The sequence below is a fragment of the Saimiri boliviensis genome, chromosome 4 (genome assembly GCF_048565385.1).
Source record: "Saimiri boliviensis isolate mSaiBol1 chromosome 4, mSaiBol1.pri, whole genome shotgun sequence".
In the NCBI taxonomy this organism is placed as follows: Eukaryota; Metazoa; Chordata; class Mammalia; order Primates; family Cebidae; genus Saimiri; species Saimiri boliviensis.
This window is the reverse complement of record NC_133452.1, coordinates 46,876,555-46,901,988: the sequence shown is the minus strand read 5'-3', so window position 1 is coordinate 46,901,988 and position 25,434 is coordinate 46,876,555. Positions and strand designations below refer to the sequence as shown.

General features: G+C 37.9%; 1 protein-coding gene and 2 pseudogenes across 3 annotated transcripts in view; all 3 read left to right on the top strand.

Annotated features, from left to right (window-relative positions):
• PKIB (cAMP-dependent protein kinase inhibitor beta) overlaps nucleotides 1-25,434 on the top strand; it is a 118,382-nt gene that overhangs the window by 49,408 nt on the left and 43,540 nt on the right. For all 3 annotated transcript variants that reach the window (XM_074397554.1, XM_074397555.1, XM_010342956.2), the window contains one exon: nucleotides 14,121-14,191. The gene's annotated coding sequence lies outside the window, so the exon portion shown is untranslated. The remainder of the gene's footprint in view (nucleotides 1-14,120; nucleotides 14,192-25,434) is intronic.
• On the top strand, nucleotides 7,128-9,034 carry LOC101053978 (ADP/ATP translocase 2 pseudogene; annotated as a pseudogene).
• LOC101044958 (multifunctional methyltransferase subunit TRM112-like protein pseudogene) lies at nucleotides 14,202-17,120 on the top strand (annotated as a pseudogene).

The following is a 25,434-nucleotide window of genomic DNA, read 5'->3' as shown; positions in this document are numbered from 1 at the left end:
CTTTCATGATATTTCCATCTTAATCATATTAAGTCTTCAGATCCAAGATCTGTTTATGAACCCTGTCATTCTTACATGGACCTATTTCAAGGTGCAGGAAAATCTTTACTGACATTCTTCATAGCTCTCTTCTTGGCAAAACGGCAATATTAGAAGGCACCTCTGTCAACTATGCTGATGACCCAAGGCTAAGAAGGGAACTTATGGTGGACTCAGTGATATCAGGTAAGATTGATATTCTGACATCAACAATATGAAATTTGTCAGCCTTAAAAACCAATAACTATATTTAGGTTAAAAATTTAACTGTTCTAGCATAGTTTGGGGGATTTTAAAAAATTATTATATGTGGTTGATACTTATTTTAGCTCTAGAAGTGAAGACTTAGGACTTGATAGCTAGATTTTTAGATACTTGAAACTTCATATATGAAAGAGGAAGCAAAATAAAGCAAAGGAATAGGATGATGTTACCGGGGAGAGATTCGGCACTATAAGCATGGTTTATACATTATAAAAGGCTATTCTGACATATTTATTAAAGTATAATATAAAAAATCACCTTAATAATATTAGATATTCATAATGATGACCATCAAAACTGCAAGAGACTCAGTGATCAAAAGAATACTTCCTTATTCAGTATCTCCTATTTACCAAGCAGGAGAGAGAAATTGGAACATTTTAGAGACATTCTTAGCAACAAAGTTTGCAAAGGTTTTACTCTTTGCAGTAAAGAGTAAAATTGTTCAATTGAGTCCAGGTGATTATGGAGGTAATTAATTGGCACTATGAGTATTTTTTAGAGCTCATCAATTTTGCAGTTGATTTTCTTTTCCTTCCTTCCTTCCTTCTTTTTCTTTCTTTTGTTTTCTTTCTTTAATTCCTTCCTTCTTTCCTTCCTTACTTACTTTCTTTCTTTCTTTCTTTCCATCTTTCTTTCTTTCTCTCTTCTTTTCTCTTTATGGAGTTTCATTCTTGTTGCCCAGGCTGGAGTGCAATGACTCAATCTTGGCTCACTGCAACATCTGCCTCCCCGATTCAAGCAATTTGTCTGCCTCAGCCTCTTGAGTAGCATGTCCCACCATGCCTGGTTAATTTTTTAATATTTGTAGTAGAGACAGAGTTTCATTATGTTGGCCAGGCTGGTCTCGAACTCCTGACCTCATGTGATCCACCCACCTCAGCCTCCCAAAGTGCTGGGATTACAGGTACGAGCCACCATGCCCAGCCTCTTTCTGATTTAAAAACATAAAGCTGACGCATGGAGGAATATCTTTTCCATGAGTGAAGTGGCAACTTAAGCTAACATTGAGGTTAGTAATAACATTTCTAACAACTACTGAAAGATTTCTTTATGAGGTTGGTAAAATTATTACTGTCACTTTACTAACGAGTAAACTGAAGTTTAGAGAAACTTGCTCAAAGACACAGAGCTAGTCAGCAGTGGAGCTAGCAAGACTCAGGGGTATCTGATTTCTAGCTGCTGGTTGTCTGCCTTCCAAGAGAGAAGCTTGAGCAATGAATTATGTAGGTTTAGTTTAGTGGCTCAATTCTTTAGGTCTATTTCTGTTGTTTTCCTTATCCTGAATGTATTATTTCTTCTGCACTTCCTTTGCCTTGAAAAACTTCATGGAAATTGCACTCTGGTGATTCTGATGCATCTCTGTTCTTTTCAGTGTGTTGGAACTTCTGGGGATGGGTAATTGTGGTGATAGCTTGATATCTGTTAATAACCACAGATCATGAGATGACGCCTGAAAGCACTAGAAACACAAGCTGTTCTAGAATACCTGGTTCACTTCAAGCCATTTTAATGTATTCTTTAATCTAAGATCTCTTAGTCCGATCCTGATTTTGCTTATCTTAGGAAGTGGCTACACGTTTAGGGATGCTCTAGTTTAAAGAAGACTAATCTGAGAAAATATGACCTGAAAGAAGAGTCTGTTAAATTACTGTGTTTCCTGGATTAACGTAGTTTATATCCATACCCCCCGGGAGCTGCTAAGAGTCTATCATCGTCCCCAGGTGGATGTCCCAAAATGACTGCCACAAGAAAGTACCACAAACTGGGTGGCTTAAAACAAAGAAAATTTATCTGCTCATAGTTCTGGAGTCCAGAAGCCTAAACTCAAAGTGTTGCCAGGGCCATGCTCCCTTTGAAGCCTAGAAGGGAGAATTCTTCTTTCCTCTTTCAGTTCTGAGAGATCCAGCTATCCCTCGGCTGGTAGATTGTCCCTCCTATCTCTTCACAGGACATTCTCCCTGTGTGTCTGTCTGTACACTGTCTTCTTCCCTCTTTGTATAAGGACTCCAGTCATATTGTATCAAAGGCCTACCCTACTTTAGTGTGACCTCATCTTAACTTGGCTATATTTGCCAAGACCTTATTTCCAAATAAGATCATATTCACATGTACTGGGGGTTGGGACGTTAATATATTTAGGGAGGGGCACAATGAAACCCATAACACCATATCTGTATTTGTTTTAGGGCTGAAGCATGATTGTTTTAGACCAATGCCTCAGAGAAATGTGGAGGTGGGTGGAATCATTCTACTGAAAATTAGTATTTTAGCATGTAGAACATATGGTCTTTTCACCACTTCCTTCACAAAGTGGATGGATTTTCATGAGGATGTGGATATTCTGATACTGAAGGTCTCTACAGGATGATGTTATGTCAACTAGTCCAGTACGGTTATGACAACAAGAGTACTGCAGTGTGATGAAAGTACCAGCAACTGACAAAATCCACAGACTAGTTGCAACAATCAGAGATCGATTGATGTTTGAAGCCCAGATTTCAGCAGCAACTGCTTGATTGAGAATTAGTTTTAGTGACTCACCACCGCAGCTGCCATTTTTCTCTGAGCCAGACAAATCATGATATGAGCAAGGTACTGTTATAAGAATTATAAATTCAGCCAGTCTACCATTGGCCTAAATATGAGACTTGTAGTCATTCTTAAAGGAAGGAGGTCATTTTGATTCTTAACATAAACATTAAAATTATTTATTTATTGATTGATTTTAAAGACAGGGCTTTTCTCTGTTACCCATGCTGGAGTGCAGTGATACATGATCATTTCTCACTTTAACCTCAAACTCCTGGGCTCAAGCAATCCTTCTGCTTCATCCTCCCAACTAGCTAGGACTACCAGTGTATGCCATGATGTCCAACTCATTTTTCTATTTTTTCATAGAGGTAAGGTCTCACTATATTGCCGGGAATGGTCTTGAACTTTTGGATTCAAGCAATCCTCTTGCCTTGGCCTCCCAAAGTGCTGGGATTATAGATATGAGCTACTGTTCCTGGCCTAACATTGATATATTTTTGTCAAGTTTTTTTTTTGTTTATTTTTGTTTTATTTATAGCCTTTTTTTTTTTTTTTTTTTTTTTGAAGCGGAGTTTCGCTCTTGTTACCCAGGCTGGAGTGCAATGGCGCGATCTCGGCTCACCGCAACCTCCGCCTCCTGGGTTCAGGCAATTCTCCTGCCTCAGCCTCCTGAGTAGCTGGGATTATAGGTACATGCCACCACGCCCAGCTAATTTTTTGTATTTTTAGTAGAGACGGGGTTTCACCATGTTGACCAGGATGGTCTCGATCTGTCGACCTCGTGATCCACCCGCCTCGGCCTCCCAAAGTGCTGGGATTACAGGCTTGAGCCACTGCGCCCGGCATTTATAGCCTTCTTGCCTTTACATTTAATGTAATGCTTTAAAGTGAAGCATATCTAAATAATTCATCTTCTGCAAGGAAAATATATATAATATAGTATTTAGAATTTAGTATGCCTAGTAAACATCCCTTTAGGGAAAAATAAACCTTTGTAAAAAGCATATTAATACATTTGAAAATTCCAATTTGGACTTTAGTGACATCAACAGTGTTTAAATTTAGTCTGAACTAGAGTGAATGGCAGCCATGAAATACATAGTCTGTACAGCCTAATACAGTGAACTTCTATAAATGCTTTTCCAGTTCTAGAAAGATCATGAATTAGAAAAAAAATAAGCTTTTTTGTTGTTGTTCTGGTTGATCCACATACCTGGGTTAAAAAAAAAATTCAAAATGACAGCAATGATAAACAGAAACAAGGTTGGGCTGCATAGCTTAGTAAAGATAAGTAGGAAAATAAGAAATGAATATTTCAACCTAAGTCTTTTTATTGGTGGGCAAGATATGAAACTTTAATTGGCCAGTTTACTTTTGAGAGATTGTTCTTACAGATAGTACCTGAATCACTCTTGGAAAGGCTCTTTAAAATTGATTTATTGCAAAGTTTTATTTCAAATTATTTTTTAATCTAAAATTCAAAAGTAACCATCTGTATCTTAGATAAAAGCTTCTAAATCTGCAGCATGTTCACTAGTTAGCAAAGAAATATTACTCTGAATAAGATTCTTCTAAAGCATTTCTCTGCTGTGTATGCTTTTTTCTAGGGTATAGGAGAATGAAATAGCAATGACAATGTTAGGACAAAGTAGACTCAGGAGGGAGACCTTCAGCCCAAGAAATAATAAGATCAAAATCACACAGGAATTCACACATAGTTGGTTTTGAAAGGAAACAGATGTCAGAGAAAGGGGAAAAAAAAAGTTGGTTGTAAAGTCAGTTTTTAATGAGAAAAAAATAGTTAAAATGCATTTGAAATTTTCATAAATCTTTTCTGGCCCTATGCATGTAATTGGTTATTTAGAGGTAATTTGGCTATAGATGAAGCTGTTTATTCTCCACCCCCAACCTGCCACCTCAGTAAAGGAATGACCTGCGACATTGTGCTAGTCATTTAACCTTATAAAGCACAACTTTTCTTTTCATACAAAGAATAGTTATAATAGCAACTTCTGTTTATTAGGCACCTATTATGTGTTAGGAATTACGCTAAGTACTTTTCGGACGTTTTCTCATTTAATCTTCACAAAATCCTGTGAAGTGGAAGTTTCATTTCCACAGTACAAATACAGAAATATGAGCTGAGTTTGCCCAAGTCACATAGCTATTATGTTCTAGAGTCAGTCTGTCTCCAAAGCTTGTGTGCATAGCATTATACTCTCTTTAGTCTTTTCTAGCCTTAGCCTTTCATAACCAAACCTTTATGACCATCTGACTTTCTTTGTCCAGTGCACTCACCATCGACACTGATTCTCAGCCAGATTCAAGTAGGTTAATCTTGGAAAAGCCCTTAAGTCTCTAGCACGTTGCCTATGCAGAAGAAGAAACTGAGGTTCAAACGGCTTATGCTTTGTAAGGAGTCATTTAGCTAACCAAAATCATGTCAATTTAATAGCAGCATCTTGACTGACTTAAAAGGGCACAAAATTATAATATCTACTTTAAAAACTTTTTTTTAAACTAGAGATATGTGCTAGTTTTTTTTTTTTTTTTAACTTTCCCACCTTTCCCTTCTGTGTCTCTAAGAGTCTATCAAATCACTTTCTGGTAGATATGCAATATTGCAATACATTTATTAGTATCCTTGAGCTGCCCTCACGGGCACATTTGTGTGTGCTTTTTAAACAGACTAGACTCCCCTTGACCAGGTTACTGATATTATCAAGGTAGGGATGGAACATCTGGTGTCAAACTATAATGCTAAGAGGGTATCTTATAGAAATCACTTTGAAAAAATATGGGATATATCAAAAGTGACCTCTAAAGTAGAATTCATCAACTTTACTTTCAGACAATCTGAAAAGCATATTTCTCTTTGTTGCTCCTGTGAATTGACTTAGTCAACCACTACTACTAGTATTAAGTCAGTATGGCAGGCAGACCTGGATTCGTGTCTTGATCTTGGTTGGGACTGGCTCTATTATAACCTCAAGCTCCCTCAGGCATCCAATGGCACTAATAATTTTTCTGAAATTGTTTGTAAGGATTCAGTGAGAAAATGTTTAAAGCATCTGGAAAATCATGGGCACTCCACAATTGTTGGCTCCTTTTCCTTTCAATGAGTTGGTATATTCATTTTTATATTTAACATAGTTCTCATTGGGTTTTTTTGGCAAGCACATGTATTTATAGATGCCAGATGAAAATCTGCTTCTATGTATGTAAAAATACTGTGGTTGGACTTAACTTTTTTCAATTTGTTTTATAATTAACATCAAAATTAACTGTGATGCCTAACAAGTTCCTCTTTAACCTCAGATATACCTATTAAAAATGTTGTAAGTCATATGAAAGATATATAAAGCTTATGAACTTTTTGGTTAGTGTTCAAGGATTATAATACAGGTAAGAAAGTAATATAAGCTAAGAAGTTTAATAGTTGTGGAAAAATTTTAACGTGACTTCATTTATTGAGGCTTTGCAAGCAAACACTAAGAAGCAGTCAGTAGTTTATGAAAAAAAATAAAATAAAATGTGAATATGCTGTTTTGGCGCTGTGGATTCTTTGTGACATGTGGCAAAAAAGTAAAGAGAAGGTCTTTCCAGATTGATCTGAGTGGCTTTTGGGTTACATTTAAATGCCAGAAATTCTAATACCACACAGCCCGCACCTGAAAAGATATATAGACAGATAGGGTGAAACAATGGCAATTTTGCATCTTGAATGCTGTGTCATGAAATGCAGCCCCAACTCTCTACCCTGCTCCCACTTAACATATACAAATCTTTCTCTTACACAACTCAAAATAAGAAAAAAAGTTGATTTTTCCCCCTCAAGCTAATTTCTTAGTGTACAGAAACCTTTGTTCAGGTATTCTGCAATCATATGTAGAGGAAAGACCAATATAGAGCAGGCTTTCACACCCTGATTCACAGAATTGAAAAGCATTATCTGGTCATTAAGTAAAAAAAAAAAAATGACAGGATGTAGGATCCCAAAATGTACACCAATATTAAGAACTTAAAAGAATACTGTATGTAAGAATCAAGCATACCACTAAAAACAACCGTGAAAACTATCTTCCAAACAATTGGAAAGACTGTGGATAATGTGGTCACTACGTGAGAAGAAAAAGATTACTAACAGATTTCTCTTCAAAGGAAGAGATAGGAGTATCAATTTCTCATACGAAGTGAATTAGTATGATCAACTGTTATGAAAATGTGCTGGTAAGGAATATTGGAATCTTCCCTGATATCTTTTAAGCAGTTATACTATACATTCTGCAGATTAATACTAGAGAGAAAGTAATCTTCAAAGAAGCTAAAATGGTGAGTTTTGTCAATCTGAAGTGAAGAATGGAATACAAAATAGAAGTTTCGGACTTACTTCTCCCAAAAAAAAGTTTCTCCTGGTTGGATGAAGCAGGCCAGGTGCGGAAAGACTGTTGGAGGGCCTAGTATAATGTTGCCTGAATGCTCTGGAATATTGATGACCTTCCAGGAATTTGCAACACATCTCACAAGTGATACAGATTCCCAAATTCTTGCTTCTTATATGTAACAGTTGGCTTCTATGTTGCCAACTTTATTAACTTCAAATCTTAATGTGAAATTTAAACCACTCTATCTTCCAATGAAACAATAAAAATTGAGAAGGAGGATTTGTTTCAATTTGCCATTTCTACTTAAAGACATCGGCCCCTGACTAGGTGTGTTGACTCACTCCTGTTATCCCAAAAGTCTGGGAGACCAAGGTGGGAGGATTGCTTGAGGCCAAGAGTTTGAGACCAGCCTGCAAAATATAGTGAGACCCCATCTCTATTTTAAAAACACAACAAAAACAAAAATAATCAGCCTCCTAGAAAGAGTGTCTGAGTAGCAAGGTACTTATGTTTCTTTGTTTTCTCTTCATTCCTGTTACCTCATTTCTTCCTCTATTGTGAGATTTTTAAAAGGACAGAATGACATAGGTACCTGTTGGGTGTTTTTTTCTGTCTTGGAATTCTGGAAATTTAAACTAAAGAATTATTGAGCCCCGCAGCCCTGGAGTCAAAGCCGGTTCCTGGCCCAGTCCCGTCCTGCAGCAGCCTGCCTCCTCTTTCCTTTCAACATGACAGATGTCGCTGTGTCCTTCGCCAAGGGCTTCCTGGCAGATGGAGTGGCCGCAGCCATCTCCAAGACGGCGGTAGCACCCAGCAAGCGGGTCAAGCTGCTGCTGCAGGTACAGCATGCCAACAAGCAGATCACCGCAGATAAGCAATACAAGGGCATTATAGACTGAGTGGTCCATATTCCCAAGGAGCAGGGAGTCCTGTCCTTCTGGCATGGTAACCTGGCCAAGGTCATCAGATACTTCCCCATCCAGGCTCTTAACTTTGCCTTCAAAGATAAATACAAGCAGATCTTCCTGGGTGGTGTGGACAAGAGGACCCAGTTTTGGCGCTACTTTGCAGGGAATCTGGCATCAGGCGGTGCTGCTGGGGCCACACCCTTGTGTTTTGTGTACCCTCTTGATGTTTCCCATACCCGTCTAGCAGCAGATGTGGGTAAAGCTGGAGCTGAAAGGGAATTTGGAGGCCTCAGCAACTGCCTGGTTAAGATCTACAAATATGATGGGATTAAGGGCCTATACCAAGGCTTTAACGTGTCTGTGCAGGGCATTATCATCTACCAAGCTGCCTACTTCAGTATCTATGACACTGCAAAGGGAATGCTTCCGGATCCCAAGAACACTCATATCGTTATCAGCTGGATGATCACACAGACTGTCACTGCTGTTGCTGGGTTGACTTCCTATCCATTTGACACTGTTGGCTGCTGCATGATGATGTAGTCGGGGCGCAAAGGAACTGACGTCATGTACACAGGCACATTTGACTGCTGGAGGAAGATTGCTCGTGATGAAGGAGGCAAAGCTTTCTTCAAGGGTGCATGGTCCAATGTTCTCAGAGGCATGGGTGGTGCTTTTGTACTTGTCTTGTATGATGAAATCAAGAAATACACACAAGTTATTTTCTGGGAATTTCCCCCCTGTGAACAAGCCTGTTGTATTATATAATGTATCTTGAGCATTCTCGACAGACTCCTGGCTGTCAATTTATCTGTGGCAACTATTTACTGGTTGAAAATGGGAAGCAATAATATTCATCAGACCAATTTTCTCTTAAAGCCATTTCCATGGTGATGATGATGATGGGACTCAATTATATTTTTTATTTCAGTCATTCCTGATAAATAACAAATTTGGAGAAATAAAAATATATAAAATTTTAAAAAAGAATTATTGAGATCTGGCTTATTCAGAACCATAATTACTGCCTTTCTAGTTCAAGAAACAATTGCTTTAGTTTTTCATGGGAGCTTCAAATGGATTTAAGACATTTAGCCCACATTAGATTCCCTTTACATTTGTTTGTCAGCTTAAATGAAGGTTAATTCTATTATTCCATGATATTAATCATTAGCCCTTTCCTATGTAGGATAATAACATTCTTTTTTTACCTTTGCTGATTACTGCTGCTCTCTCCTGCCTTCTGTGAGAATACCACATCATACAGCTTTTGGCACTCTCTGATCTGTCTTAGTCTCAGGGTCCATTAATTTTCACATTTTTCATCTGTATATACTATACAAAATTGCTGACATTTCTGTTTTCAAATTTTTCCTTTTGTCTGAGTTCCAGGCCTATATTTTCAGCTCCCCCTTGGCTATTTTCCACTATCTGAACTTCACCCGTCTCCCTCTCACCTGCTATTTTGTTGGTTGTTCCATGATTGTCCTAGTTCCCTTGGCATAAAACCTTGGAATTGTTTGAGTTCATCATTCTCCCTCATTCAGTGCAGCCTGTCACCACATTCCATGGATTTTTCCATTTTGTATATGCATTTATGTCCATATGCATTAGTTTCGGACATTGGTTTGGCAGTTATTGCAAAATCCAAAAATAACAGTGGATGAAACACAATGTAAGTTTAGTTCTGTCTTATGTGCAATCCAGGTAGGTGCTATAGGGCTGGTATAGTGGCTTGACCATGTTAGGGATGCAGGCCCCTTCCATCTAGTTGCTCTAACATCTCCAGGATATAGTGTTTGTCCACCTCATGGAGCGTGACTCATAACCACAGATGCAGCCCAGTTTTCAGAAAGAGCAAAAGAGGAGAGAGAGACCACATTCCCTTCTCTTTCAGTATGTAACCTGGAAGTGGAATATATCACTTCTGCACATAGCCATAGTTAATGAAGAAATCCAGCTGCATGACCTAGCAGCATGGAAGGCTATACTAGATTTAGTTGCTCACTGACATTGTAAAATAGTTTAAATGAAAGTATAGGCTAGATCTTATCTCATGTGTTATAGCTGTCTAGCTGCCTATTTGTTCCCAAGCAACTAAACCTGATCCTCAGTCTTACCGGAACATGCCTTTGACTGGACTTTGTCCTCCAAACTGCATTTGCTTCTCCTTCTACAGTCCTTGGTGTTTTGAGGCAGAAATTTGCATAATGTACTAACCTGACATGATTTTTATATTTACAATTCATTTTTCAGAGAAGTCATTGAACCAGGTGAGATATATAAGGCTGAGTTATACAAATTCAGGGTTAAATCTATATTTAAAATTTCGATGTTTTGTTCAACATAGATCATTGCATAAATTTTTGTTTTTAAAGTGTTTGGTGTTTACATGTTATTTATCTTGATTTCTGAGGTTTTGGGCACCCCCTGAAATTTTGTGCTTGAGATCTGATAGATTCTTCTCCTTTATGCATATTATTTGCATATTAACATGGTTGGCTGATTGAGTAATCAAAACTCAAGTTAGAAAATATATATTTGGAAGAAAAAATAAGTATTTATTATTTTACCAAACTCTGGTACAAAAACTACCATAAATCCTATCAGTTCATGGTTTAAGTATTTATATTTACAACTGGGGTCAGCTTGGGACATTCAGAGATACCAGTCCCTGCAACAAGGACTGATAATCCATCAAAAAGGAGGATGGACAAGCACCAAGATTAATATTTTTAGCTAGGTTATTGCATCTTTCTTGAAATGCGCCTATTGTTCCATCTCCAGCCTGGTAGCCTCATCTCTAAAGTGTCAGTGTTGACATGTAGTTTTCCCTGAGGAGAGAAGAGGAGTAGGAGGGAGGGAGAGTGGGTAGACCATCAGACCTTGAAGCCCGGGGTAGTCAGAGCAGTTCTGCTTGTCTCCATTTTGAACGTAGGCCTTCTGCTAAAGGATTAACTGAAAAAGAAAATATCCTGGCTAGGCCTGGTGGCTCACGCCTATAATCCCAGCACTTTGGGAGGGCGTGGTGGGTGGATTGCCTGAGCTCAGGAGTTCCCTACTAGTCTGGGAAACACGGTGAAACCCCCTCTCTACTGAAACACCAGACGTAGCGGCGTGTGCCTGTCAGTCCCAGCTACTGGGGAGGCTGAGGCAAGAGAATTGTTTGAACCGAGGTGGAGGTTACAATTAGCCAGAGAGAGAGTGAGAGAGAGAGAGAGAGAGAGAGAGAGAGAGAATATCTAATTATATCTATTTATATTTTATTTTTACTGTATGTTAATGTGACATTTATAATAATTATAATATAGCAAATATGTTATAATAGACTATTAGTATAGAAATACTTATAATTTATAGGATAAATATTTATATATAGGAGATATGTACACACAAAAGTTATTTTTGTATTTGTTAGGGGCATGTTACTCTTCTTGAAACCTTTTCAAGAATTACTGCACTTTTGTTAGTGAAATATTGGATAATTGATACTTTAAAAGATGAGTAGATTCTGACAGTTTCTTAACGTTTAGTATTTTTGTGTTAAGCATATCCTCATTAAATCTGAATTTTTATTTATGTCAGTAATTTTAAAAAGTACGAAATATTTTCAAAGTCCACCATATAGGTATATTTGTATGTAACATAAACTGCAAAGTAGAGAGGAAAAGAATAACTATTTCACTCCATTCTTTCTTTCTTTCTTTTGTTTGTTTATTTTTTTGGTTGTATTGCAATAGACAGGAATAGGTGAATTTCTGTAAAATAAAAAAAAATTAATCATGGAAAGGGGATAAAATTATAGGGATATTTTAAACATGCATTTTAAAAATGCAAACAGCAATGTTTAGTTTTATTTAACAGACTTTATTTATAGTTTTTACTAGACCTTTGCCAAGAACTGTGTCCAAATGGTTGAAAAAATTAGGACTACAAAACTTTGTTTTCTTCATCGTGTCATTTAGGAGTCCATATTTACATTACATTATATAAGTTTTGAAGTTTACCAGTTTTTTATCTTTTTACTACTTTCTGTATCATCATTCTTCATTTATATTTCACTTCCTCTTCTTAGTTCCTTATATTTGGTCTGGACATATAGGACTCAGTGAAGGAAAAAGTCCAAGGGAAGGAATGAGGGGAAGAGCAAAAGTCATTTGAGAAACTGAGTATGGGAACAAGGTTAAAATGATGTCTGCTTTTGATTTGAAAATTCTTCCAAGGTGATAAAATATGCATTCAGGCAGCGCTAAGTCTGAAAAACACCTAATGCACCTTGACATTCAACAGATATTTATTGCACTCCTCCTACCATCTGTGAGACACTGCGCTGGGGACAAGACAAATGAGTCACAGTCCGTGCCCTCAAAAGGCTTAAAAAAATGTGTTTGCAGCAGGAAGGCAGACACTAATCCGAAATGTGTAATGCATGTGATAAGCACAAAGACAGATATATACCAGGATGTTTTGAAGCACACAGGGAGGAACCTGCCTAGACTGAGGGACACATAGAAGGCTCTGGAAAGTGTTGCCCAAGTTGACCCAGAGTAGATGAAGAAGAGATACTAGCAAAGAGATGGGGAGGAGATTGAAGGCAAAGAAACCCAGCCACAGGAGTGACAGAAACAAAGCACAGGATTCTACTGGTGGAGTGTGACTGTGAACCTTTAGGATTGATGCAGGTTGGGCATGGGTGAAAAGGAAAAAGTAGAGTGGGGCTAGTTCTTGGAGAGCACCATGTACCACGTGAAGGGATGTGGACTCTTGATATTGTAAGTGATAGGCAGACTAATAAGCGTTAATTATAGAATAATTATGACTATATTTACTTTGAAATAATTCCACCTGACACTTGTGTAAAGGATATATTTGCAAGAATCAAGAATGCATACAAGAAAATCAGAACGTTGTTGCCACAGTCCAGGAATAGTGAAAGGGAGGTTGAACTAAGGCAGTGAGAGTGTGGTGAAAGGAATTTGCAAAATGCCTTATTGCTACCAATGGCTAACGTGCATACTGATGGTTCATACTCCCATTATTTTTCATCATTCTGTTCTTTTTGTTGTTGTTGTTGTTGTTGTTTGAGATGGAGTCTCTCTCTGATGCCAACCTGGAATGCAGTGGTGCAATCTTGGCTCACTGGAACCCTCTGCCTCCTGGTTCAAGCTATTCCCCTGCCTCAGGACCCCAAGTAGCTGGGACTACAGACACATGCCACCACACCTGGCTAATTTTTTGTATTTTAGTAGATATGGAGTTTCACCATGTTGGCCAGAATGGTCTCCATCCCCTGACCTCATGATCCACCCGCCTCAGCCTCCCAAAGTGCTGGGATTACAGGCATGAGCCACTGTGCCCGATCTATTTTTCACCCTTCTCATGCCAGATGCCAAGCCCTAAAACATAAGGCCTATTCTGTGAGTAGGAATTACTCATAGGTAGTTTATTTTGATTTCCAAGAGAAAGATGGTTAGATTCCTTTGACGTGATCCTTATGTGGGAACTGGGAATATTGGTACAATGCCTCAGGACACTTAAGAAGGGTGCAGAAGATTCTCTATAATTATATATTCAACATGTGATGTGTTTCTACAAACTTCCAAAGGTGGTATGATGCCAAGTATTCTCCTACAATCGTTTGTATGTGGCTACAAATGTTTCCTGTAATGATCAGTTGTTTTTACAAGATGATTTTCTCAACTTGACATTGATCCCTAACAGCATCAATGCAGCAATTATTTACTGGATTTTGTAGCTCATGATCTTAGGAACTAATACCTGTTATTTTTTAAAAAGCCCTTTTGACTTTTAATAGAAAACTTTACGATTGAATTAGAGGTTCTGTTTTTCCCAAGAAAGTCAGGCAAGTCATGGTGTTTACCAGTTTTGACTAAATGTTTTTAAAAGCCAAAAAATAATTAAAATTTGATTACTTAACCAAATTGCCACCTTTTCAGGTTCTTCATAGTATTTTTATTTTAATTTGCAGGAAAGAAAGTTAACCAGAATTTCTTCTTAAACCTGTCTCAGAAAAAAACAACGTATTTTAAGCAGAGATTTGTAAGTATCCTTTTCTTCTTTATTTAGGAAATTGTACATTGATTTTGTGAAAGAAATGGTTCCTACCATAAAACATTTGACAGGAAATGGGTATTTACTCTGAAGTGGTATGCAAAATTTGAATGAGAATAATACACATGCAAAAATCTACCACTTCTCAAACAACAAAATAAATAAACCAAAGCCTAAATTAGACAACCTTCACCAAATCTATCTATAGCTCATAAATATTTGGTTTATTCTTTGGAAATTTATCTTTGATGATGTCTTTTTCATTTCCTTTTTTCCTTTTGTGAAAATATATGTGTGTCCATATATTTTAGAAAGTTTGTCATATCAGTGAGAAAAAAGACAAAAAGGTCCACAGGAAAGGGAAGAATCTGTATTCTGTTAAAAGTTAATATGGCTTTTCTATGACCACTTTTAATGAATTTTTTTTTAAAAATCAAAGCTAGATCTCATAATAGCTAAGATCCATGCAGTTTCATCATAATTATGAAAGGCCTATTATTTATCATCCTATATCTGAAACTGATCAACTCAAGAATGAGGAATCTAGGAGACTTTTTCTATTTTAATTTACCAGAGTTAAAGACAAGCACACATTTTTACAATATTTTATTAGATAAATTTAGAAGAACTGATAAGTGAAATAAGAAAAAAAGTAAACCTGTCCTAAAAATGTATCTGTAGTGATAGCATTTTGTTTCATTCCCTGAAAAAAATCTTCATGTCTAATGAAGTGTTATTGTAACACTAAAGCAAATAATCAGCATATTGAATTTAAGAACACAGAGTCAATGGTGTAAAGCAGCAGTCCCCAACCATTTTTGATACCAGGAACTGGTTTTATGGAAAACAATTTTTCTACGGACTTGGGGTTGGAGAGGGTAGGGACAGTTACATTACAAGCACATTACATTTATTGTGCATGTTATTTATGTTATTATTACATTATAATACATAATGAAATAATTATATAGCTTATCATCAGGTAGAATGAGTGGGAGCCCTGAGCTTGTTTTCCTGCAACTAGATGGTCCCACCTGGGGTGACAGGAGACAGTGACAGATCACCAGGCATTAGATTTTCATAAGAATCATACAACCTAGATCCCTCACATGTGCAGTTCACAATAGGTTCATGCTCCTATGAGAATCTAATGCCACCACTAGTCTGACAGGACACAAAGCTCAAGTGGTAATGTGAGTGATGTGGAGTGGCTGTAAATACAGATGAAGCTTTGCTTACTCAGCTGTTGCTCACCTCCTGCTGTGTGGCCCAGTTCCTAACAGGCCATGGATTGGTCCGTGGATTGGCCCAGGGGTTGGGGACCCCAGTGTAAAGAAGATCAGTAAAACAAAGTCATGCAACTAAGATCTGGAGCTGAGTGGGCTCCTAACTAGCTGTATAAGACCTTGGGCAGCACAATTCTGGGCTTCACAACTATAAATATTTGTGTTTGAGGGTTGTTGACTAAAATGATGACTACCTTAGATCATTTTATGATTCCAGGAAATCACTGAAATATTGCTGCTTAGTAAACAGTCACTCTATCTTGATTATTATATGACATTAACATTTGTGTAGCAGCTAATAAAATGAACCAACAGGAACTGAGATGTATTTCTATCTTGCTTCATCAGATAAGACCTCAGCAATTGTTTAATTAAAAGGCGTATTAAATGCTTAACTACACATTTTGCAGCAATATAGGCTGTTTCATAGCTTTGTGGCATTCGTTTTCACTTTTAATGCATGCATTTATTTATCTCATGATTCCGGATAAGTTGCCTGAACTTCCTAACACTTCAGTTTATCAGTAAAATGAGGGTAACTATTCTGATATCACAGGATTGTCTTGAAGCTTAAAGGAAATGAAAAATTTAAATATTAACAATGACATTAACCTATACTGCAGTCATGATTTCCTATCTTTACTAAATTGTTTTCTAGATCATGAGGTTTTGTCCTTGTAAAGATTTTATTCGTAAACATATATACGCTATGTTATGGATGATACTGGTAATTATAAAGTCACTGGAAGAATTGTTATAATGCAGATTCTTGGTCACACCTCCAGCTATTAACAAGCATCTTAGATAACTCATATGAAAGTAATTCATAAGCTACTCCTTGAGAAACACAAATTTTCCTCTGAAAATGATCCCCAAATCAAAATCAAAGGGGAGCTTTGTAAAAAATACCATTTCTAGGGCTCTATCTTGGAGATCCTGATTTAGCAGCAGATCTGCAGCAAGGCTTGGAACTTGGGTTTTCAAAAAACTGCCTGATTGCTTATGATACTTTGAAAACTTCTGCTTCACAACTTCACTGCATCTCCAAGTTTTTGTTAAAGAAGGTTTTGGCAGTTCCGGCCTGGAGAAAGCTCGTGAGGAGACATGAAACTGCTCACCCACAATCTACTGAGCTCGCACGTGCCCAGGGTGGGGCCCCGTGGCTTCCCCCTGCGCCTCCAGGCCACAGAGGTCCGCATCTGCCCCGTGGAGTTCAACCCACAATTCGTGGCGCGTATGATACCCAAGGTGGAGTGGGCGGCATTCCTGGAGGAGGAGGATAACTTGTGCCTGATCCAGGTGCCTAAAGGGCCGGCTGAGGGGTATGAGGAGAATGAAGAGTTTCTGAGGACCATGCACCACCTGTTGCTGGAGGTGGAAGTGGTGGAGGGCACCCTGCAGTGCCCGGAGTCGACATATGTTCCCTATCAGCCGCGGGATCCCCAACATGCTGCTGAGTGAAGAATCTGAGAGCTCATTGTGCCAGGCACCAGTTTTTCGTATTAGGACCGTGTGTATTTCTGTTGTGTATCTCCAACCCTTGACCCAATAACACACCAAACACACAGTGCTCTTGAGCTCCATAGTATATATTTTTTTCTCATTAAAGGTTCAAAACCAAAAAAAAGAAAGGAAGGTTTTGGCTGTGCTGCTTACTCTGTACAGATGAGGGGATGTAGTCATGCTTGTGTGTGTCTGCTAGTCCAGATCAAGTAAAGAATGAAAAGGAAGAGTTTGGATGTCTGCTGTACTTACATTAATGAGACTGACTGTCTTCTCACCCTTGGCTATGTAGGTACTTTACATAAATCCCTGTATCAAGCCCATAAATTGCAGATTTCCTGAACCAGAAAACATCCTTGGAGATAATCAGGTTCAAACCACTTATTTTGTGGAGGAGGGAATTAAACTCAGAGATTTGCCTAAGGCCCCAGGAGAAAACCAGGACTAATAGTTGGATTCCTGTCCCAAGCTTAGTTTCGTTTCTATCACAATTGGAAGACTTTAATCCTGTCATTTTAAAAACCTGTAACATTGTGAAACCAGCTTTTCTAGGGCTAATATTGGGCTTCCAGACCATGCATAGAAAGTGCTCTTAATTGTCCAGCTCTATGAAAGTGAGAGTGTCTTCCTTCCCAATTCCAGTTCTCCATCTTGAATTCAAAGATGCAGGAGGGCCACTGACGGATTGCTGGTACTCACCTGGAGAGGACATCTTTTCCTATAGTTGCACCATCTTCTCTATCGCCTTCTTGGTCTTTATGTTAGCCAGAGCCAGGCCTTTTCTTAAACTCCGTATCTCCAGAAGGCAGAGCCATGATCTTAGTTTTGTTTTTTTTCATACTTGCATCTTTTTCTGTGTGTTTTCTGTGTGTTTGTGTGTGGCACGTCTTTAGTTGCCCTCATTCAGTTATTTTTCAGCTCTGGAGTGCAATTAAGTTCAACAAATAACTGAGTGCTTCTCTGTCCCAAGGACAGTCCTGAGTACTAGAGATGTAAAATGAATCCAGGATAGTCCTAGTTTCAAAAACATTCATAACATCATGGGAAGGAGATAAGTATGAAAAATCTTGTAGGAATATTTGCAAGTGCCACCAGAACACAGAAGCCATGACTTCCACTGTCAAGAAGAGTCAAAGAAGGCTTTGGAGAGGAAGTGACACTAGTTCGTTGTAGGTGCTAAACCTGTAACTCACAATGAATGTACAACATTTTGAACGCACATGAAAATAATGTTTCTAAGTCTTAATGAAGAGAGCAAATGCAATGGAGATGAATAAGGCTGACATCAGCATGACGGAGGAGGAGGGACACTGCAACACATGGCAGGAGGCCTGTGTCTTCTCCTCACACCACCACCTCTGACCTGTGTGACTCTCGGCAATCCAGACTCTTGTGGCATGAAATACATGTTACAGCCGATCCTACATACTTGGGATACCATCAAGTGACAAAGTGTTATCTGTGCCAAGGCCTCAGTTTTGATTAGTTGTTCCCCAAGTGAAGAGAAGCCTTGGAAAAAGAGCAGTCCATCCAGGAGGAAGCACAAACATGCAGTGGCCTGTGTCTGGAGGTGAAAGGGAGTATGTCTGAGAGTTACAAGTCCTAAATGGAGGGTAATTTCTTTCAACTACTGGACCAGAAGGGAGCAGAGGAGCAGGAAGAGAGAAGCCTGAAAGTAAGCAAAGCGTTGATCATGAAGTGTGTTCCAAGTCATGTTAAGAAACTGCGTGAGCTTTTCCTGATGTAAGGGGATGGCTGAAGAGCTGAGACCATAAGATTTTCTTGGCTGGTGATGGATGGGAGGGCAAGAAAGCTGAGACAGGAAACTCAGTGAAGAGGAGCATCTAAGCTAGAGAGGCTGGTGATCTTGGGTAGTAAAAGAGGTTGAGAAAGGCAGCCCATCCACAGATTTAAGATCTATTTAGAGACTAGAGTTTATATGACTTGATCATGAAGGGTGAGGGAAAAGGATGTGTCCTGAGCTTCTGGGGTGGATTTACAGTGGTGTTCACTTGCAAGAAAATCCAAGAGGAGGAACAAGTTTCAAAAGGAAGGTGATATTTCTGAGCCAAGGTGATAAGATCAGCTGATCTGTCCTGGGGCTTTTCAATATTAACTGGCCTTCCACATGCTGAGAGAATCAAGTACATTGTCACACTTCGTTTTCTCAGCTGTGAGAGGTATTTTTTTGTGAACTCCAAAGAGGTAGAAGCTGAGGCTTCGAGAGCGTAAGTGCCTTGTATAAGGTCCCTTAGATAATAGGTAGAGGAGCCAAAAGTTCAGAACAGATTCTAAACCAAACCACATGTACCTTCTATTATATCACTCTGCTTTCTTTTTTCCTCTGACACATATAATTCTGTGAAAATAGGTCAATCGTAGAACACAAATAACTTGGGACTTTATGGATTGTTAAACAGAACACATGAACTCTACTTTCTATAGAAGGTTTGCTGAAAAATCAGTTCACAAAGGCTAATTGGAGAAAAGGCACACAAATTTCTTTAACGTGAATACACAGGAGCCTTCAGAATGAAGACCCAAAAATAGAGTAAATTTTCCATTTATATGCTTAGGTTCAAAAAACTATCGACAGCCACATAGAAATATGATTAGACAAAGCTGGTATGATCTCATGCTAATAATCTGACTGGGGAAACCCAGCAAGGCCTGTCTGTCTAGATTCTTCCAGGCTTCTCTGAGTATGCATTCCTTCCTTCTGGTTTGGGGCAGGACCCTCTCTGAAATGGAGGAGTTTGTCAGACCTACTTTGCCAGGCCTAGGTCAGATAATTTCTTTATGGCTAGTTTTTACACAGAAAAGGAGAGGGAAGATTAGAGGCATATTTTTAGGTTTTATAGCTGGCTTTGGAAAAAAGGGGTTCTAGTTTATGCAACCTTCCTTGGGGAAGAGGGATTCTAGTTTTTATGGCTAGCTTCAGGGGAGAGTGGGACTGCCAGACAGGAAGGCAGGCGAAGATCAGAGTAAAACTTTTGCTTCTGAGGCTGCTTCTGAAGTTTTCACTTTGAGGAATGCTTTCTGAGCTCTAACATGTCTGAGCTACCACCATCCCTCGGTTGAAATACTGCAATTGCCTCCTAACTAATCTCTTGAACTTACTTTTCCTTTTTTCCAATCCATTCAGTTTGCTGTAGCCAAAATGACCTTTTTATAATTCTGTTTTGATTGTCATATTATCACTTAGAATCCTTCAATGACCTCCTGTAGCTATTAGGATAGAATAAATTCTTAACATGTCTAAATGCTGTGGCCTCTACTAACTGACCCACTTCATCGCATGTTACTCTTTCCCTTCTTGCCTGTGCTCTGCCCACACTGATGTTCCTTCAGTTCCTAAAATGTACTCACATCTCCTGCCTGAAATACTCTTTTTGTACCTCAATACCAGCTAACTACTTTTCTTCCTTTATATCTCAGTTCGTATTATCAATGAGCCAGGTCCTGATACATTCACATAAATAAAACCTTGTAATTTTTTTAATCCAAAACTTATCGCATTTTGTAATTATATATGGATTTATGTTAATAGTTTTTATAATGTTTTTTTTCTCATCTACTGGCTTCCATTAAAACAATTATAAGATTGTTTGGGCAGGCATATAATTGGCACTCAATAGATACTTTTCAAATGAATTAATACATTCATAAGTGAATAAAAGTGACTTTGGATTAGCTAATTTATATTTGATCATTTGTTTGGTAAATTACTTTTTAGAATAAGAGAATTTCTTTTACACCTACAAAATAAACTGAGTTTTGCTCATATAAAATATTGTTTTGTTATATTAAAATGATATAATATTTCCCTTGGTATTTATTATATTGTAATTGCATTTCGCTTTCTGAAGTCAATTTTCTTTTGCTCAATTCATGAAGATGATTCAAACAGCAGAGGGGTAATTACCTAACTGACATTTTTTGGATTAAACCAATTAAGCAAAAACAGTTAAAACTTGGAAATGGCAACATAAAGAACAGTATATCACCATTTAGTGTACCAAGGAAGCAGAGAAATATGTCATAATTTATTTTTAAATGTCACAGCTTTATTGCACTTGCTAATTAAATGATGCTTTTCCATCCCAGCCACATTGAAAATGATTTAGAATTTTCAGGAGTGATATTTAATTTTTCCCTGTAGAATGATTTTCTACCACAGGACTATGCACCATGTAGCTTATGAGGCTTGGATATGGCTTAGGGAAGAATGCACTTATATGTCAGCCTACAGCCTTCAAGTGGTAGTGTGCTATCGGTGCTCAATATTCACTCCAGAACTCCATTTGATCTTAGCTAAAAGGCCAAGAAGCGATCGCTCCAGAACTCAAGACTGAACAACTGACTGAACTGCGGGATGGAGTCTAGCTTGAGAAATTTCTACACCCTGTTTTCCAAGTGTATTGCTGAGGCTTTCTGGAACTGCATGTAGACAATCATAGTTATCTGGCCTTTCAATATCTATGAACTACCTGGGAGAAATAGATTAGATAAGCACTAAACTTTTATTTTTAGCTTGAATAGTCTATAATTCTAAATGGAAGAAATGGGGAGTTAAAGGTAGGCGGAGGAAGGTTTATGAGTTAGAGAGTAAAATTATAGTTGTTAAAGGACATGGTTGTGCCAGGGGGCTGACCAGTAGGGCCGTGATTTATGATACAATCCAATGTTTGCCAACATGGGGATTCTATTCTGTAGAATTATTAAAGGAGACCACAAAGCATGTGTCTGTGTCTAGATAAATACTGTCACATTAATGCTACCATTATCTAAATGTACATAGATTATTTTTTCAAAATAATTTAAAGTATTTAATTCACAAAAATACATTTTCATCTGTTACATATATTCTGAATGAACAGATTATCTAAAAACTGTAGATTTTTTAAACTTGAGGAGTTATTTTGCCTTTAAACCTCAATAAACATAGTTGTAACTTTTATACTGCAGGATGTACCATCTTTTTTAGTATTACCCACACAGAGTGTTTCTGACAACTCTCAGATTCTATGAATCTATCCTGTGTGCTGCCCATCACCTCTCATCTGCTGCTCTGGTCTCTCTGCTGGCTACTTCTGCTGTCTTCCAAAGCTTCTTGAGCCTGCTACAGTTTTCTCTGGTCTACCTCCTCTTAGTATTGTTCTTGGCATTTTTCCTTGATTGTTCAAAGCAGAGACATCACTAGGATGATTATGGCACTTAGTAAACTTTACCGAAGCCTTGAAGATAACATGAGAGAATTATACTGCAGAAATGCAAAACCTAGAATTAGTTTTTCAATGTCATTACTAGAATTCATTGGTTAGGCCCATTCACAAGTGTCCCCAATTGATTGGCTGTTTCCTTACTTTGTCACCTTATTTTGAGTGTCTGCTCATCTTCCATAGGCAAGTTTGATTTAATTATGTCCTGCCTCCCTGGATTCGAATCAATAATTATCTCTGCATATAAATAGACCAGTACACATTATGATTATTGAAATTTGGCAGTTATAGAATTTAGAGCCTATATTGAGCTGTTCTTACATTGCTATAAATACCTGGGAATGAATAATTGATTTAAAAAAGAGAGAGAGAGAGAGAGACTTAATTGCCTCACAGTTCTACAGACCATACAGGAAGCATGGTGCTGGCATCTGCTTGGCTTCTAAAGAGGCCTCAGGAAGCTTCCAATCATGGTAGAAGGCAAAAGGGGGCAAGTGAGAGAGTTGGGGGTGGGTAGGTGCCACACTCCTACATGACTAGATCTCGTGAGAACTTACTATTAGGAAGACAGCACCAAGCCATAAGGAATCCACCCTTATGATCTGAGCACTTTACATGAAGTCCCACCTTTAGCATTGAGGATTGCAAGTCAACATGAGATTTTGGTGAGAACAAATATACAAATTATGTCAGATCTCACTGAGTACAACTTGGAAATCACATCAGTAAGGAACTTTTATCATGTAGAATATTATTGTTCCAAAGTGGAATCCTCATTTAACCAAGTCTCCTCTACCCCAACTATCTACTTCAAAGCAAGATGGCTTTACCAATGCAGTAAATCAGTTTTTTCATAAAGTCTTAGAATAACACAGATTGACTTCTAAGCAAGACTTAAGGTCAAGAAATGGACATGTCTTTTCCTCATAGACCTTATAATCAGAAACTTTCCCCTAACCTAACAATAAGACTATGATGTGATCCAGCCATCACACTTCTGGATACTTATTCCAAATAATTTATCTCAGGATTTCAAAGAGATATTAGCATTCCCATGTTCATTACAGCACTATTCACAAGAGTCAAAATGTGGAAACCCCCAATTGTTCACCAATAGATGATTGAATAAAGAAAATGTGGTATATTCATACCTTAAAAAAGAAGGTAATTCTATTAAGTATGGCAACATGGATAAACCTTGAGGTGAAATAAGCCAGTCACAGAAAGACAAATGCTGCATGAGCTCACTTACATGAAGCATTTTAAATATTCAAATTTATAGAAGCCAAGAGTAGAATGTTGGTGGTTTCCAGGGGGTGGCAGAACAAGGAAATGGGGTGTTACTAATCAATAGGCATAAAGTTTCAGTAAAGCAAGATGAATAAGCTCTACAGATCTGCTGTACAACATTGTATCTTAGTCAACAATATTCTACACTTAAAAATTTCTTAAGCACCTAGATCTCATGTGTTATGTTTATCACAATAAAATGAAATTTGGGAGGAAAAGCCCTTTCCCCTAAGCACGATAAGGACCTAGCTCTCAAAGAAGGATATCAGAAAATCTACCATTTTCCTCCACATCACGCCCCACCAGAGGCTGGGCCTTTTCCTTTACAAATCACACCACCATGTCCACTAGTAATCTGATGTTAGAAACTGTTGTTTATTCTTGAAAAAAAAATGAAGGAAACCCCTGTTATCTTATACTTTTGGCCTAGAAGTCCAGTGACATGAACTTTAGACTGGATTTTGAAATTAATCAGATGATTAGTCATACCAGCAATCTGGTCTCCTATACACACACACGTCTTTGAAAATGGAGCTGCATTTTTGTTTTTTTTGTTTGTTTGTTTTATTAATGAGCTGATGATTAAAGTTCCTTCTAGCTAAAAAACATCTCAGATATCTATAAATTACACATAGATTGTCACTAGTTTTTTTTTCTTCTTGACTGCCTTTAATAGCGTTGATTAATTTGGCTTTGCATCAATCTCTTAAGTTGTAAAATGAGAAAGTAAAACTGGATATGGTATGCTTTGGTTGAGGTCAGATATACATGTAAGTCTCTTAATGCAAAATGTACATTGCAATCTTAAAAATTAGTCTATTGAAACATTTCTATAAATTTTTTAATTTCAGAAAACAAATTTATTAATTTTCTTCCAGCTGCTGAACTTCATAGATTATTGAAAATGTGTTAAGAAAAGTTAGTCATTTGCCCCCAGTCATACACAGTGATAGAATTAGGATCTAGATCTTATGTTTCCATCACCATCTTTAATTTAAGAAATGAGATCATCATGAATTAAAGGGGGGAGATTGTGCAAAAATGCACGTAACACCAAAAGGTTGCAGTTTTAAAAAGACTAAAAATTCTATTGGCATGTATAATTACTGCAGTGTATATAAGCAATAGAGATAAGAATGACACAATTTCTAATTCCCAGATAAATCTGGAAGCAAGTATTTTTTTTTAATTGTACATTAGATTCTGGGGTACATGTGCAGATCATGCAAGATTGTTGCATAGGTACATTCATGGCAAAGTGGTTTGCTGTCACCATCCCCCCCAAACCTATACCTGACATTTCTCCCCACCTTATCCCTCCCCACTCTCCCTCACACTATCCCTCCCCTAGCCTCTGCCAACAGACCCCAGTGTGTGATGCTCCCGTCTCTTGTGTCCATGTTTTCTCATTGTTCAACACCTGCCTATGAGTGAGAACATGCAGTGTTTGATTTTCTGTTCTTGTACCCATTTGCTGAGAATGATGGTTTCCAGATTCATCCATGTCCCTACAAAGGACACAAACTCATGTTTTCTTATGGCTGCATAGTATTCCATGGTGTATATGTGCCACATTTTCTTTGTCCAGTCTATCATTGATGGGCATTTGGATTGGTTCCAGGACTTTGCTATTGTAAACACTGCCACAATGAACATGTGTATGCACGTCTTTATAACAGAATGATTTATAGTCCTTTGGGTATATACCCAGTAATGGGATTGCTGGGTCAAATGGAATTTCTATTTCTAGATCCTTAAAGAATCTCCACACTGTATTCCACAATAGTTGAACTAATTTACACTCCCACCAACAGTGTAAAAGTGTTCCTATTTGTCCACATCCTCTCCAGCATCTGTTGTCTCCAGATTTTTTAATGATCGCCATTCTAACTGGTGTGAGATGGTATCTCAATATGGTTTTGATTTGCAT